Below are 16,142 nucleotides of genomic sequence, written 5' to 3' on the forward strand. Positions count from 1 at the left end.
AAGTTGTGCTTGAGGTGTCAGTAGGTGGAAAAGTCCAGAAAATTAAGATCCATTCTGTGAGTATTTCATGAAATTAATCCTAATCAGTGCAGCGACATGGGTTATATTACTGCACTGAAGGGAGATGAAATGGTTAACAGAGGAGTGTTCATGATCTCTCTGTGTTTGTGCTCCTCCTCTCTCTCTCTCTCTCTCTCTCTCTCTCTCTCTTACACACACAGAATGAGGAAGTAACTTGTCATTTCAGATAAAACAAACTGATCTCTCTCTCTCTCTCTTAATCGGTGTGAGTTCAGGAAAATGGCTGAGGCCAGTATTTCAGTAGATCAGCTTTCTGTAGACCAGTTCATGTGTCCGGTGTGTCTGGATCTCCTGAAGGATCCGGTGACTATCTCCTGTGGTCACAGTTTCTGTATGGTGTGTATTAATGGCTGCTGGGATCAGGAGGCTCAGAAGGGCGTCTACAGCTGTCCTCAGTGCAGAGACACTTTCACTACAAGGCCTGTTCTACGCAGAAACAACATGCTGGATGAAGTGGTGGAGAAACTGAAGAAGACTGAAGTCCAAGCCGCTTCTCCTGCTCACTGTTACGCTGGACCTGGAGATGTGGAGTGTGATTTCTGCACCGGGAAAAAACACAAAGCCGTCAAGTCCTGTCTGATGTGTTTGGCTTCTTATTGTGAAACTCATATGAAACCTCATCTTGAACGTCCTGCTTTGAAAAAACACACACTAATTGAAGCCTCAGCAAAACTCCAAGAGAAGATCTGCTCTGAACATGATGAAGTGCTGAAAATCTACTGTCGTACTGATCAAATATGTATTTGCTCTTTGTGCATGTTGGAGAAACATAAAGACCATGACGCTGTTTCAGTTGCAGCAGAAAGAGCTGAGAAACAGGTGAGAACTAGAAATCTTTCCAGAATTAAATCATCTTAATTATAGTTTCCCATCTAGAAACAGGTGCTTTAGTCAGTGACATGATTTGAATTTTAATTTCAATGTGTGTCTCAATCAGAAGGATTCTGTAAAAGCTGATTAAAATTGTCTGTGTTCTGGTGAACAGAGTGTTAAATTTATCTTCATTGATGGTCGTAATCTGGTTAGGGGTGGGTTTCCTGATAACGTTGCCCTTTAGACCTAAAGAGAGAGTTGAGAGACTCTCTTAAGCAGGGGTCACCAAACTACGGCCTACGGGCCAACTCCAGCCCGCCACCCCCCTTTGACCGGCCCCCCAGCCCCCCACCACTTGAATCAGCCCTATGAGCCAATCCCCAAAAGTGGTCATGGTCTATTTTTTTAAATTGCTTTTTGGCAAATAACATGTCTGCATCTTGTATTTTGTTGATTTTATCAATTAAAATTGATATTTAGTTATAAAATGAACTATTCATATTTTCCGAATTTTCATCATATGCTCGCGATCAGGCAGTGACAGGCAGCGCACGCGCAGAGAACTGTCAGTGTTCAGGACAGCAAAATGGCAAGCGGTCAGCGAAAAGCTGACAGAGAGTGCAGACTTTTTAAAGAACAGTGGACCACCGATTATTTTTTCGTTCAGTGTAAGGACCGTGCAGTTTGTCTTGTATGTAAAGAAAGTGTGTCGGTTTTCAAAGAATATAATCTGCGTCGTCACTACGAAACCCGCCACAAAGAGTATGCTAGTTTGCGAGGGCAAACAAGAGAAGACAGGATTCAGAGGATGAAATGCGGACTGGCTGCACAACAGAAAATATTCCTTCGCCAAACCCAGATCAACCAGGCTGCTGTCCGAGGTCGCTATAAGGTAGCTCACCTACTAGCTACCCATGGAAAGCCGTTTACTGATGGGGACTTTGTTAAAGTATGCATGCTTGCTGTGGCCAAGGAGGTGTGTCCCGACAAGAAGGATGCGCTCATATACATATTAGGGAAGGGAGGATGGAAGCTGGAATCTCTTATCTCTGTTTGTTTATGTACTTCATTTATTAATTTTTCCCACCACTCCCTCCCTCCCTCTGCTACCGTCTTCCCTCCCCCACTTCATCTACTCTTGTTATACCTGGGCTTCTGGGATGGCGTGGTCGGCCCCATCCTGTCTGGCTGTCAGGTGGGACTGGCGTTGGTTGGTGCCATTGGGAGGGTTGATGGGTCAGGGTTCCCCTCCGGGTCAGGGTCCCGAGGTTTTCTCGGCGCCCCGCCCACCCCACGCATGCACTCTGATACCTGCCTACTCTTGGTATTGCACAGCGCGCCTTATCCTCTTTTAAATGCTCTACACATTAGGAAGCACACACCATTTGTACACCTGCAATAAGAACAACATGATAGACTAGGGTCGGGGAGGAGTGCATGTGGGAAACCTCTGCAGGTGCTTTGCTGCACTCCTTGCCTCTTTTAATGCAAATACATCTCTTCTTTTAATGCAGTACATTTTAGAGAAGGCACACATTCTTGTCATATACAGTCATATATAGGATAGGTAGGGCGTGTTGTGCGGAGGCTATGGGGGGCTGGTGTCGGTGCATGGGGCGTCAGGGCCCGGAGCCCTGCCTCATGCAGTACCTCCCCCTCCCCTCTGTCATCCCATCATGAATTAGCTTGGGCAGGGGGGGCTGGCACCATAGCCATAACAGGTGCTCAGGTAGTCATCATAATTAACTATTAAATAACTATTATTTTTAGAATTTCTATCTATAAAAAATTTACTAACACAAATGATTAGCAAATAAAATAATACTCCCCCTCCCTCCTTCATTATGATCCAGTTTCCTTCTCCCTGGCCCGACACAGACCAGCACTGCTTATATACACACACACACACACACACACACACACACGCTTACTTTCACATATCCCGCTCCCCCCCAACATATACACACTGTCCCTCCACCCATAATTCAAGGCCCAAAACCCCTCCAAATCTCCCCCACCTACCCTCCTCTATCTCATATGCACATTCATTACCCCTAATCAACCCCACCCATCCTCCTCTATACAGCAATATAGCTCTTGTTTATCTTTGTCGAATTTGTCTCCATGTGTTCTGTTACATCTCTTTGTTAACATATTAGTAGTATTGTCCAGCCTTTGAAATTGTTGTTAGTTACGTCAGTGCTTCTGTTGTATGTCATGTGTATGTATTGATTTGTTTCATTCTGTCCTTTTTACTTTGTATTTGTTTGTATTTGTTAGCAAATAAATAAAAAAAAAAAAGACACTGAAAAAAAAAAAAGAAGGATGCGCTCAACGCGGTGAGTCTCTCCGCACCTGCTATGACCAGGCAAACCAAAGATTTGGGGGACAACGTGTATGACCAGCTGAATAAGAAAGCATCAGAATTCAAGTTTTTTGCTTTGGCCATGGATGAGAGCAATGACGTGCAGGACACAGCACAACTGCTGTGATCTATTGCTCATATTATAATTTCACTGTTTTTTTAAGTGTATTTATTTTATAGGCCTATTTATTTGACCTTTATTAAGTGCTGCACACAATTATTATTAATAATATCAACAGGCCTACCTACAATTTATAATTTTCCACTCACCTTTGCCAGTGTCAATCACCTCAACTAGGCAGATGTTTCTTACCTTGACAGCTTTGATCTCATCTCATCTCATTATCTCTAGCCGCTTTATCCTTCTACAGGGTCGCAGGCAAGCTGGAGCCTATCCCAGCTGACTACGGGCGAAAGGCGGGGTACACCCTGGACAAGTCGCCAGGTCATCACAGGGCTGACACATAGACACAGACAACCATTCACACTCACATTCACACCTACGGTCAATTTAGAGTCACCAGTTAACCTAACCTGCATGTCTTTGGACTGTGGGGGAAACCGGAGCACCCGGAGGAAACCCACGCGGACACGGGGAGAACATGCAAACTCCACACAGAAAGGCCCTCGCCGGCCCCGGGGCTCGAACCCAGGACCTTCTTGCTGTGAGGCGACAGCGCTAACCACTACACCACCGTGCCACCCTGACAGCTTTGATGTTATTTTTATTAGAAAATAAATAAATGGAATATCTGTGGTATTTCAAATTAAAACAAAGTGTGAAGACTCGAGTACTACTTTTGCAAACCACTAGTAAAGATAAACAAATATGTGCCAGGAATCAAGTGTTGATACAGTAGTGGGGATATAGTAGTGGGGATATAGTAGTGGGGAAATAGTGGTGGGGATATAGTAGTGGGGATATAGTAGTGGGGATATAGTAGTGGGGAAATAGTGGTGGGGATATAGTAGTGGGGATATAGTAGTGGGGATATAGTAGTGGGGAAATAGTGGTGGGGATATAGTAGTGGGGATACAGTAGTGGGGATGGCTGTGCCAGGCTAGTAATCTCTACTACACAATGAGGCCTGCTGGTGGTCATATTTGTCTGGGTCATACATTTCTATGTTATATAGCTGACTCGACCCCGGCCCCCCATCACAGTCAGGAACGACAATGTGGCCCCCAGAGAAAAAAAGTTTGGTGACCCCTGCTCTTAAGGAACGAACATTGTCTCTGTGTGTGGTTTTCCGGAACTCACTCGGAAGAAGGAGTCTAAAGAGCAACAGGACGAAGAGCGTCTTTGCAGTTCGCGTCCCCGATATAGGCATTAGTAGCTGCTAAAGGCAATCGTATTGTCGTTGCTGAAGGCATTAGTAGTTGCTAAATCCAGTCGATAAGGTCACATGGTGCTTGTTTTTAACCAAAATCTAATGAAATATAAAGTGTTTAAAATAAGATAATATATAGTATCATCTGGAAGCATTACATATATGTGGTAATTAATTAATGAAACATAAAATAGTTTTTGGCAATTTTTTTTTATTCCAAGCTTGTTTTTAATGAAATGAACAAACGTTCACATGAAAGACTGAACAAATAATAAGCTAAATAATGAGGTAAATGTGTTCCCCGTGCTCGCTCATTTCACTGTTACCCCCTGATCATGCAGTCAGGATTATTTCAGCTGTTCTCCACAGTGCAGAGTGGGCCATGTTCTCCCTTATAAGTGCACAGAGAGAGAGAGAGAGAGAGAGAGAGAGAGAGAGAGAGAGGTTTTGATCTGTGTGTAGTGTGTACCGAAGGAGGTTTAATATCTATAGTCAACCTTATATATAAGGAGGTCAATTCAACCTTCTTAGGTACACACAGATCAAAACCTCTCTCTCTCTCTCTCTCTCTCTCTCTCTCTCTCACACACACACACACACACACACTTAGAGGTGCAGAAATGTCTCATTTATAACACTAAATTAGTTAATCACTCGCCTAATGGAGCTAAATTTGATTAAAATATAGTGATATAAATGTGACACTGATATCCATACGGAATTCCATAACATACTGAAATATATTCATCGTGTTTTGTGTATATTTATTTAATAATTAACAGATCTGACAAAGAACCCAACTTCATTACTTAAGTCAAAGTACAGATCCCACTGGGCAAATGTTACTCCGATACAAGTGAAAGTTGGACAGTCAAATTTTTACTTCAGTTAAAGTACTGCAGTATTTGCTTTTAAAAATCCTTAAGTATTAAAAGTACATTTTCTGTCAATGCATTGTTGTATTATAGCCACAACGCTTACAAAACCTAATGCCTCTGAAACACCTGACTGGATTTACTGACTAAGTTGTAGAACCTGTAGAATAAACGCCTGGTAGAATGTTACAAAATAAAACACAATTGAACTGAAAAAGACCCATTGTCATTTTCATTTTTTTTTTATTGTAACCCTCCTCCCCACCGCCACAAAGCAGCATGGTAGTGTTCTGACCCAGCTCTGGCAGTGTGTGCACACATGTATGTGTGTGTTAATCAGGAAGACAGTGGAACAGCTGTAAATGCAGCTTGCTCAGAAAATAAAAAGGACAATCCAACCTGATTAAAACCCAGATCCGCACCTCGAGCTTAATAACGGCCCAACAGCAACTCTGCTTTAAGCAAAACAACAAAAAAAAGATGCAAGAACATCATCTGACATCAAAATAAAAAATTGCAGCAGTTTGTTAAGTGTATGTATTCATGCACATATGAATCTGCCTGTGGAATCATGTCAGTGAAGCTCCACCTGACATGCTAGCAAACTCTTTTCAAACTCGAAATCATATTGGGCAGCTAATATTACAAGAAAAGAAAGATTTCTACTTTTTTGTTTAATTGGCAAGATTATGATAAAACATTTCTGAAAGGACTTCAGAAAACTGAACGCTATTCATGTTAGTGTAACTCCGTTTTTACATGCTAACTAACAGTGTCCAAGTTAACTAGCTATGTGTAAACATTAGACGTGGACAAGGCGATGGCAACTTGGCAAATCCACAGAAAGTCATTTGGCTAATCAGACTGTGTAGCGATTGCAACGTTATCGCGAGCTCTAAAGCACAGACAACTTCACTGCAAGCTTTCACTTGGAATAAAACGTTTATCTCCCTCAATATGCTTCCGCAGGTCGGATGGTGAGTTTTTGTAGGCTGTGATGTGCTCCGTTTTAGGCAAACAAAGCAAACATTTAAAATGAAACGACTCTTTATTCCTTTCAGAAAACTGAATCATGGGTTCTAGCTATAGAACCGTGGGTGTGTGCATTCCCCAGAAGAACCGCCTCCTTCCATTCTGCCATCAACTGATCGTGTTAAATAATGCTGCAGAGAAATCATTGATCTTGATTTTATCCAGTCTATGGACGTGACGTGACCCTAGTGATTACTGATAGACTGTCTCAGTGTCACCTGCGGAAAAAAACAATCATGTTTTAGAAAAGAAAAGAGAAAAACATCCACTTTCAAAGCTGCTTCATAGTAACGAGTAACGAGGACCTTGATAGAAATGTAGTGGAGTAAAAAGTACGATATTTGTCTTTCAAATGTAGTGAAGTTAAAGTCATAAGTTTCCCCCCAAAAATAATCAAGTAAAGTACAGATACTCAAAAAGTGCACTTCAGTACAGAACTCAAGTAAATGTACTTCGTTACTGTCCACCTCTGATAATTAACTCGATGGACTTGCAATGTAAAAGAAAACTAATTGAACACCACCAGTAGATTCAACCCCAGTTTCCCCCGCTGACTGTGAGAGTCCCTCAGAGCCGCATGCGCATTCTGTGGATTCGGCAGCGAGCGAGTCGCTCTTTGTTTTGAACGAGTGCTCCGGGTCTCTCGTAAATTCCGAGCAAACTAAAGGACTACTTGTGCTACGATGTTGTTCGGGAAAACCACGTTAGCTTGATGATGGATCTTAAGAGGTCATTTAAAACTCTCTTGGCCTTAAGAGGCTTTCGGGAAACCCAGCCCAGATCAGTTAGTGAACATTTCTCTCTCTCTCTCTCTCTCTCTCTCTCTCTCTCTCTCACACACACACACACACACACACACACACACACACACACAGAGTACATAACCTTCAGAGTGAAACATGAATGTACTTTGAACTGACATTAATATGGAACCAGTTCGCTCGTACTGTATAAAAAGCTGAATGTATTTTATTTGTCCTCAGAGTGAGTTAAAGGAGGAGCAGATGAAATCCCAGCAGAGAATCCAGGAGAAGCAGAAGAAGGTGCAGGAGCTGAAACAGGCTGTGAACACTATAAAGGTGAGCAGTGAGCAGAGACAGAGCTGCTCCTAGAAACACACACAACATGGACAACGAGTCATTTACAGTCTCAGTAAGAGAGGGAATGATAGATGAGCTTTACATCTTGTGTGTGTGTGTGTGTGTGTGTGTGTGTGTGTGTGTGTGTGTCCTAACAGCTCAGTGCACAGACAGCAGTGGAGGACAGTGAGAGGATCTTTACTGAGCTGATCAGCTCCATGGAGAAAAAGCGCTGGGAGGTGACGGAGCTGATCAGAGATCAGGAGAAGGCTGAACTGAGTCGAGCTGAACGACTCCTGGAGCAACTGGAGCAGGAGATTGCTGATCTTCAGAGGAGAGTCACTGAGCTGGAGCAGCTTTCACACACACACGATCACATCCATTTCCTCCAGGTAACACTCACTGTCTGATCTACAGAGCCAGCTGTTCCTCACACACTCTCTAAAACACCTCTCATTAAGGGAACAATAAATGTCCCTGTCTGACATCACAAGTGGGTTTTACATTTCATTTGCTTTCTGTAGGTTTTAGCTTCTGGACGTCGCTCTCCTACAATCGACAGACCAACATTTCAGACATCCAGCGTCACTGTCCATCAACATCTCTCATTTGATGGAGTGAGGAATTCTCTCTCAGATCTGAAAAAGAGACTCGAGGAATTCTGTGAGGAGGAATTCAACAAAATCCCTCCACATGGTAAGAGGAGCTGTTCCTGCTGGAGAAACACAGTGATGTGTTATTTCTTAGCGATGCTCCTGCTTTCTTTTCTGCAGACACTTTATTCACCCGACACTTTGAACTAAAACACTGATTTAAAATGAATAAACTGACTGGATCACTTTAAACTCTTTCCATCTTTTACACAAACTCATGTTTCTATTTTTCTCTCCACAGCTGCAGCAGTTCAGATCATTTCAGGACCACAGAGCAGAAAAGAGTTTCTGAAATGTACATCGAACACACACACACACACACACACACACACACACTTCTAGGCCTGTCACAATAACAAATTTTGTTGGACGATATATTGTCTCAGAAATTATTGCGATAAACGATATTATTGTTGATGTCTTTTCAAGACAATTTTATGCCACTATAGTAAATTAATAATGATCATGCAAATACACCCTTTCATAGAACAGTAAACTTTTTAATTAAGTCAACTTATTCAATTCAACAGTGGAATGTATAAAATAAATCTAAATAAATAAGCTAAAGAATTAAAACAAAAATCAAACAAAACCACTCACAACAAAAACAATAAATAAAATCCAATTTATGGCTCTTAAAAATTGCACTGAAGTGAATATTTACTTGGCACAGGGTAATAAAAAGACATTCTTTTCTTCACAGGCAACATTCTGCCAATCCAGTTTCTCAAAGATTAGTACCCAGATCAACAAAAAGTGCAAAGTAACAATGTATTGCCAGCTGTCATTTGGATAAAAGTCACAACAATTAGAACGAGATAACATGTAGGCAAGGGCGTAGGTTTGGTATTAACATTGGTGGGGACAAAAACCCAATGCCAACCCCCAGTGGTGCCAACTTCAGGTCAACATTAGAGGGTCACGATATTTTGCTCCGTTGTGTTCCACCAAAAGAGTCTCCATCATCTCTCCAAAGGCCAGACTTTTAACATTTGAAGTTCAGAACTGTAGTAATTCATGAATAATAATAATAATAATAATAATATGAAATCCATGTGATGATGAACTCATTCTACCAATTTGCAAATGTGTTTTCCAAGCGAATACCGCACTGACTGTCGGGAGGGTGTATGTTCCTTTCCCTCATAAATGGAAATAAAACCCATCCGGAGCCTTAAACACTGCGTTCCATGAGGCTGGCAGGGGGAGTCGCTCTTTTCTGTGGGATCTTAGAATGTTTTAGAATGCTAGTTTAAGCTGATATGTGATTGATCTAACGGTAAAACAGCACGAGGGCTCAAGAACTTTGACAGGTTACAATTTTCCTTCAGGGTTGCCAGATACTGCTGACGTTTTCCAGCCCAAAATATCTTCAAAACCCACCAACATGCACTTAAAACCACCCAAAATGTAAAATGTACTTGATGCCTATCTTCTCATCTCATTATCTCTAGCCGCTTTATCCTTCTACAGGGTCGCAGGCAAGCTGGAGCCTATCCCAGCTGACTACGGGCGAAAGGCGGGGTACACCCTGGACAAGTCGCCAGGTCATCGCAGGGCTGACACATAGACACAGACAACCATTCACACTCACATTCACACCTACGGTCAATTTAGAGTCACCAGTTAACCTAACCTGCATGTCTTTGGACTGTGGGGGAAACCGGAGCACCCGGAGGAAACCCACGCGGACACGGGGAGAACATGCAAACTCCACACAGAAAGGCCCTCGCCGGCCCCGGGGCTCGAACCCAGGACCTTCTTGCTGTGAGGCGACAGCGCTAACCACTACACCACCGTGCCGCCCGATGCCTATCTTGTAAAGTAAAAATATGCAGCTAAAGTCCAGTATACTATTTGTAAATCGAACAAATAGCACCATGAGCCCGTCAGTGCTGGAGGTGAAAAATCTGCTGTCTGGTACTCGGCTCCGTGTGGTTCAATCAGATTATAACTCTGCAATCATCTGCTGTGTTCTGAATCCTACATTCACCAGTAGGTGGCGCACACGCATAATATTATGTAGGCTATGTTAGGCTACGATCCATACAGTGGGGCAAAAAAGTATTTATTCAGCCACCAATTGTGCAAGTTCTCCCACTTAAAAAGATGAGAGAGGCCTGTAATTTTCATCATATAGATAAACTTCAACTATTAGAGACAGAATGGGGGAAAGAATCCAGGAAATCACATTGTAGGATTTTTAATGAATTAATTGGTAAATTCCTTGGTAAAATAAGTATTTGGTCACCTACAAACAAGCAAGATTTCTGGCTCTCACAGACCTGTAACAACTTCTTTAAGAGGCTCCTCTGTCCTCCACTCGTTACCTGTATTAATGGCACCTGTTTGAACTCGTTATCAGTATAAAAGACACCTGTCCACAACCTCAAACAGTCACACTCCAAACTCCACTATGGCCAAGACCAAAGAGCTGTCAAAGGACACCAGAAACAAAATTGTAGACCTGCACCAGGCTGGGAAGACTGAATCTGCAATAGGTAAGCAGCTTGGTGTGAAGAAATCAACTGTGGGAGCAATTATTAGAAAATGGAAGACATACAAGACCACTGATAATCTCCCTCGATCTGGGGCTCCATGCAAGATCTCACCCCGTGGGGTCAAAATGATCACAAGAACGGTGAGCAAAAATCCCAGAACCACATGGGGGGACCTAGTGAATGACGTGCAGAGAGCTGGGACCAAAGTAACAAAGGCTACCATCAGTAACACACTACGCCACCAGGGACTCAAATCCTGCAGTGCCAGACGTGTCCCCCTGCTTAAGCCAGTACATGTCCAGGCCCGTCTGAAGTTTGCTAGAGAGCATTTGGATGATCCAGAAGAGGATTGGGAGAATGTCATATGGTCAGATGAAACCAAAATAGAACTTTTTGGTAAAAACTCAACTTGTCGTGTTTGGAGGAGAAAGAATGCTGAGTTGCATCCAAAGAACACCATACCTACTGTGAAGCATGGGGGTGGAAACATCATGCTTTGGGGCTGTTTTTCTGCAAAGGGACCAGGATGACTGATCCGTGTAAAAGAAAGAATGAACGGGGCCATGTATCATGGGATTTTGAGTGAAAACCTCCTTCCATCAGCAAGGGCATTGAAGATGAAACATGGCTGGGTCTTTCAGCATGACAATGATCCCAAACACACCACCCGAGCAACGAAGGAGTGGGTTCGTAAGAAGCATTTCAAGGTCCTGGAGTGGCCTAGCCAGTCTCCAGATCTCAACCCCATAGAAAATCTTTGGAGGGAGATGAAAGTCTATGTTGCCCAGCGACAGCCCCAAAACATCACTGCTCTAGAGGAGATCTGCATGAGGAATGGGCCAAAATACCAGCAACAGTGTGTGAAAACCTTGTGAAGACTTACAGAAAATGTTTGACCTCTGTCATTGCCAACAAAGGGTATATAACAAAGTATTGAGATGAACTATTGTTAATGACCAAATACTTATTTTCCACCATAATTTGCAAATAAATTCTTTAAAAATCAGACAATGTGATTTTCTGGATTTTTGTTTTTCTCATTTTGTCTCTCATAGTTGAGGTATACCTATGATGAAAATTACAGGCCTCTCATCTGTGGGTGGTAGAAATGGGCAACTGGACTTGCTTGAAAATTCTTGAAAACGTTTCACCTCTCGTCCAAAAGGCTTCCTCAGTTCTGTCTGACTCAGACAGAACTGAGGAAGCCTTTTGGACAAGAGGTGAAACATTTTCAAGAATTTTCAAGCAAGTCCAGTTGCCCATTTCTACCACCCACAGTTTACTATGACCTGGATGATTGAGAATCTTCACAGACAGGCCTCTCATCTTTTTAAGTGGGAGAACTTGCACAATTGGTGACTGACTAAATACTTTTTTTGCCCCACTGTATCTAATATCTGCATTGCTGAGGTTATTTATTTTTTTATTTATTTATATTTTTATCCTGTTTGTTTTATTAATTTTATAGGCCTAGTTATTCTCATCTCATTATCTCTAGCCGCTTTATCCTGTTCTACAGGGTCACTGGCAAGCTGGAGCCTATCCCAGCTGACTACGGGCGAGAGGCGGGGTACACCCTGGACAAGTCGCCAGATCGCCTAGTTATTCTGCTTAATTTATTTTTGTCTACATCCATGTATTTTCTTCATCTGTTATCCTGATTTTTGTGGATTTGTTAGATTGTACCTGTTTTATATACTTCAATTAAAAAAAAGTTAGGCTGCGATGCATGGCTGAATGTAACATGAGAAGAGAAAATGGAGAATGGATTGCGTCATTCTTATTTACTAGTTTATGAGTTCAGTTTCTGCACTACATTACACACATTCATATTAGTCTTACAGTTACATCGACTTTTTTTTGTTTAAATAATACTGAATGAGATTAATGTTTATTGTTAATGATTAATTTAGGCCAATGCTCGATTTTGGTTGTTTAAAATACCTAAGGGGTGCTGGGTAAACTAGGTCTTTGTGTCGTGTGATTCCCGCGAGCTCTGATTGGGTCACAGAAGTGTTTAATATGGATTGGATTGGATGTAGACTAGTGGATGTAGATAGTACATAGAATGTGCTGCATCAAAGTCCTTCTAAGGCTGTAGAAGTGTCTCTGGCTGCATTCTCACACAGAACGTTCGTGCGAAATGTTTATAAACATCTGATAAAAACCCACCGAAATAACGTCAAAGCCGCCCAATCTGGCAACACTGTTTTACTTGGCAACAGAATGTATCTGAATTCTGATTGGTTGTTGTATCTGAATTCTGATTGGTTGTTGTTATATTATTGCCCTTTTGTTGTGTTCTTGCCCAGAGTGGGGGGAGGGGGGAGTGACAGGGTTCTACAGAGAAAAGTTTTCACTGCAACCGAACTGCTGTTTTCGTGACCACGCCCCCAGCGCGGATATTCATGTTCACATTGTTCAGTTTGTTTTTCTCTTTTATTTTAGATTTCTGTTATCTGACTCTGGATCCCAACACGGCACATCGTCTCCTCATTCTGTCTGAGAAGAACAGAGCGGTGAGAGGCAGTGAGAGAGAGCAGCGTTACTCTGATCATCCAGAGAGATTTGATTACTGGGAGCAGGTGTTGTGTAAGGAGAGTGTGTGTGGACGCTGTTACTGGGAGGTGGAGTGGAGCGGTGATGATGTGCTCATATCAGTTTCATATAAAGACATCAGCAGGAAAGGACGGGGTAAAGAGTCTGGGTTTGGACTCAACAATCACTCCTGGAGTCTGCGGTGTTCTTCTTCTCTCTCTTTCTGTCACAACAGCATTAAGACTGATCTCAGAGTTCCATCAGCCTCCAGAATAGGAGTGTATGTGGATCACAGTGCAGGAACTCTGTCCTTCTACAGCGTCTCTGACACGATGAAGCTCCTCCACAGAGTCCACACCACATTCACTCAGACTCTATATGCTGGGTTTGGGTTCTGGGTTTCTGGTTCTGTGAGATTGTGTGATCCAGAATAAAAGTGTGTCGTGTTTTCTGTAAAATTCCTGCACGTTGCCACGTTGTTGCTCAGTCGTCTGTTTCACTAGAACACAATCCAGCTGCACAAAAACACTCATTTTAATATTTAAATTAAAACAGATGAATAATTTAAAATAATTATAAAGGAAATGTTAGAAATTAACTGTCAGACAAGAAACTTGTCAAATTTAAAAAGAAAATGATCTCATGACCTTCGCGTTATAAAGTTGTGTTTGTTTCATATTAAGCAGCGTCTCATTTAAATAACTAATAAACAGTAATAAAGCCAGAACAGAACAACATTTTAAACCTGTTCAGGTTACACTATATAAAAATAAAACATCACTTTTGGAATGAATTTGATTTTTCTGCTTGTGTTCTAAGATGTAAAATCCACATTCACTTTTTCAAATCTGAAGTTGTTTCTAAACCCTGAGATTTGATTGTAAAACATTGAACAATATTTAAACTCCATTAGAACATCCAGTACATGATCGGTTCAGGCTGCTGATGTCGTGTTCATCCGATATTCAGCCTGGATGATGATTGGCCCGCAGATAGAACCTTATAAATCCAGGTTTATCTGTGAGTTTGGGATTTTTATTCAAATATTACAATCAAAGCTTTGCAGAATAAAAGATAAGAGCACAGGAGAATAAAGTTTCCCCCAGTGATGGAGTTTCTGTGCTGAACTCATTTTCAGACAGAAGCAAATTCAACCTTTTCCTGAGAGTTTCAGCAGCTGGATAAATATTGTTCAGTATTTTAAACTGAATTTCTTTCACTGTGGGTGAAATTGGCCGTGTAAGATAATTACAGTGTGTATTTGTTAGCGTTCCTCCATCGTCAGTTATTCTTACTTTTATTTTATTTTTTAAATCAGGGAATAGCTTCCATTTTAAAACATTTCTAATTCCTTTGTTATTAGATTTTTCACCAATTTCCACTTCACCGATTTTCAGTTCAGGCAGTTTGACCGACACCTTTGAATATTCAAGGGTATTTTTTATCGTGAATCTTAAGGGAGGTGGAATAGCTCTACAAATTTGATTAAATTCTCTATTGACACATTTTAAATGAAACTTTTCTACAAATGAATTAAATTGCATTAAATGTCCATTTTCATCCATTAGATCGGTAACATCTAAAACTTTATCATCATTCCATTCTTGTTGAAATAAAGTCTTCCTATTAATAGTCATAGCTCTATTATTCCACAAGGTTAAGTACGCTCGCATTTGTGGACATAAATAATTTTGGTGAAATTGGGCAGCCTTGTCTGATTCCGCATAACATCTTAAATTTTGGTGTCATTCCAGGGTTAAGGGAGATATAACTATGAATATCATTGTGAAGTATTTTAATAACCTTGCAGAACCCTTTTCCAAATCCAAGATTTTTGAGTTTTATAAACATAAAATCGTGCTCCAGTGTCGAATGCTTTGAAAAAAATCTAGAAATAAAACGAGACTATCTGATTGAATAATTGATTGGTAATCAATCATATCCAGAATCAGTCGAACGTGGTTTTGAATATATCTTCCCTTCATGAAGGCTGATTGATATTCGTCAACAAGTTTTACAAGTACACGCTTTAGATGATTCGCAGATACTAAGGCAAGTCATTTATAATCATTGTATAGTAATGTTATAGGTCTCCAATTGTCTAGCAACAAGTCTTTTTTGGGTTTTGGTAGCAAGGTTATTAAGCCTGTCTTCATAGTTGGGGATAAACATCCTTTGTGAATGCATTCTAAAAATGCTCTATATACAGTAATATATATTTTAACATCCACCCAAAAATATTTTAAAAATTCAGATGTTAAGCCATCGATTCCTGGTGATTTGCCATTTTTAATTTGTTTTAATGCAATTTAAATTTCTGTTATAGTTCATTCCTCATCAGGTGTATGTTTGTCTTCTTCATCCAGTTTTTTGATGTCATCATTGATGGGATAAAATGTCACGTTCTGATTTATTAAATTTAAGTTACAATAAACAAGCCAAATTTCATCCCGTACTCATTTCTGATCTATTATTGTTAGGACTGGGACTGTTTTGGCCTCTAGAGGCCGCTGTTATGTTTATCTTGTCATGGTTGTTTTGGCCTCTAGAGGCCGCCACTGTGTTTTGGGTTTGTCTTGATTGCCTGTTTCCTGCCCCGCCCTGTTCCTTAATTAGTTTGTGTATAAATACCCCTCTGTTTGTTCCCCTAGAGTCTTTATGCTATGTTATCTAATGCTAGTTTCCTCTGTCCCACGTATCTAGCCTGTGCCCTTGTGTTTTTGCTTTCTTTGGACTTTGTATTTTTGATCTTCTGAGCGTTTAGCATTTTTGCCTTTCCTTTTGTTTTTTGGACTTTGAACTGTTTGGATATTTTTATTTTTGGTCATCTTCTGAGCTTTTGGATTCTCTTTTTGTTTTTTCCATTGGATTGTA

General features: G+C 41.1%; 1 pseudogene; it reads left to right on the forward strand.

Moving 5' to 3' along the window:
- Positions 1 to 228: 228 nt before the first annotated feature.
- Positions 229 to 13,902, forward strand: LOC132879437 (tripartite motif-containing protein 16-like; annotated as a pseudogene).
- Positions 13,903 to 16,142: the final 2,240 nt, after the last annotated feature.

Source organism: Neoarius graeffei, chromosome 2, assembly GCF_027579695.1.
Source record: "Neoarius graeffei isolate fNeoGra1 chromosome 2, fNeoGra1.pri, whole genome shotgun sequence".
In the NCBI taxonomy this organism is placed as follows: Eukaryota; Metazoa; Chordata; class Actinopteri; order Siluriformes; family Ariidae; genus Neoarius; species Neoarius graeffei.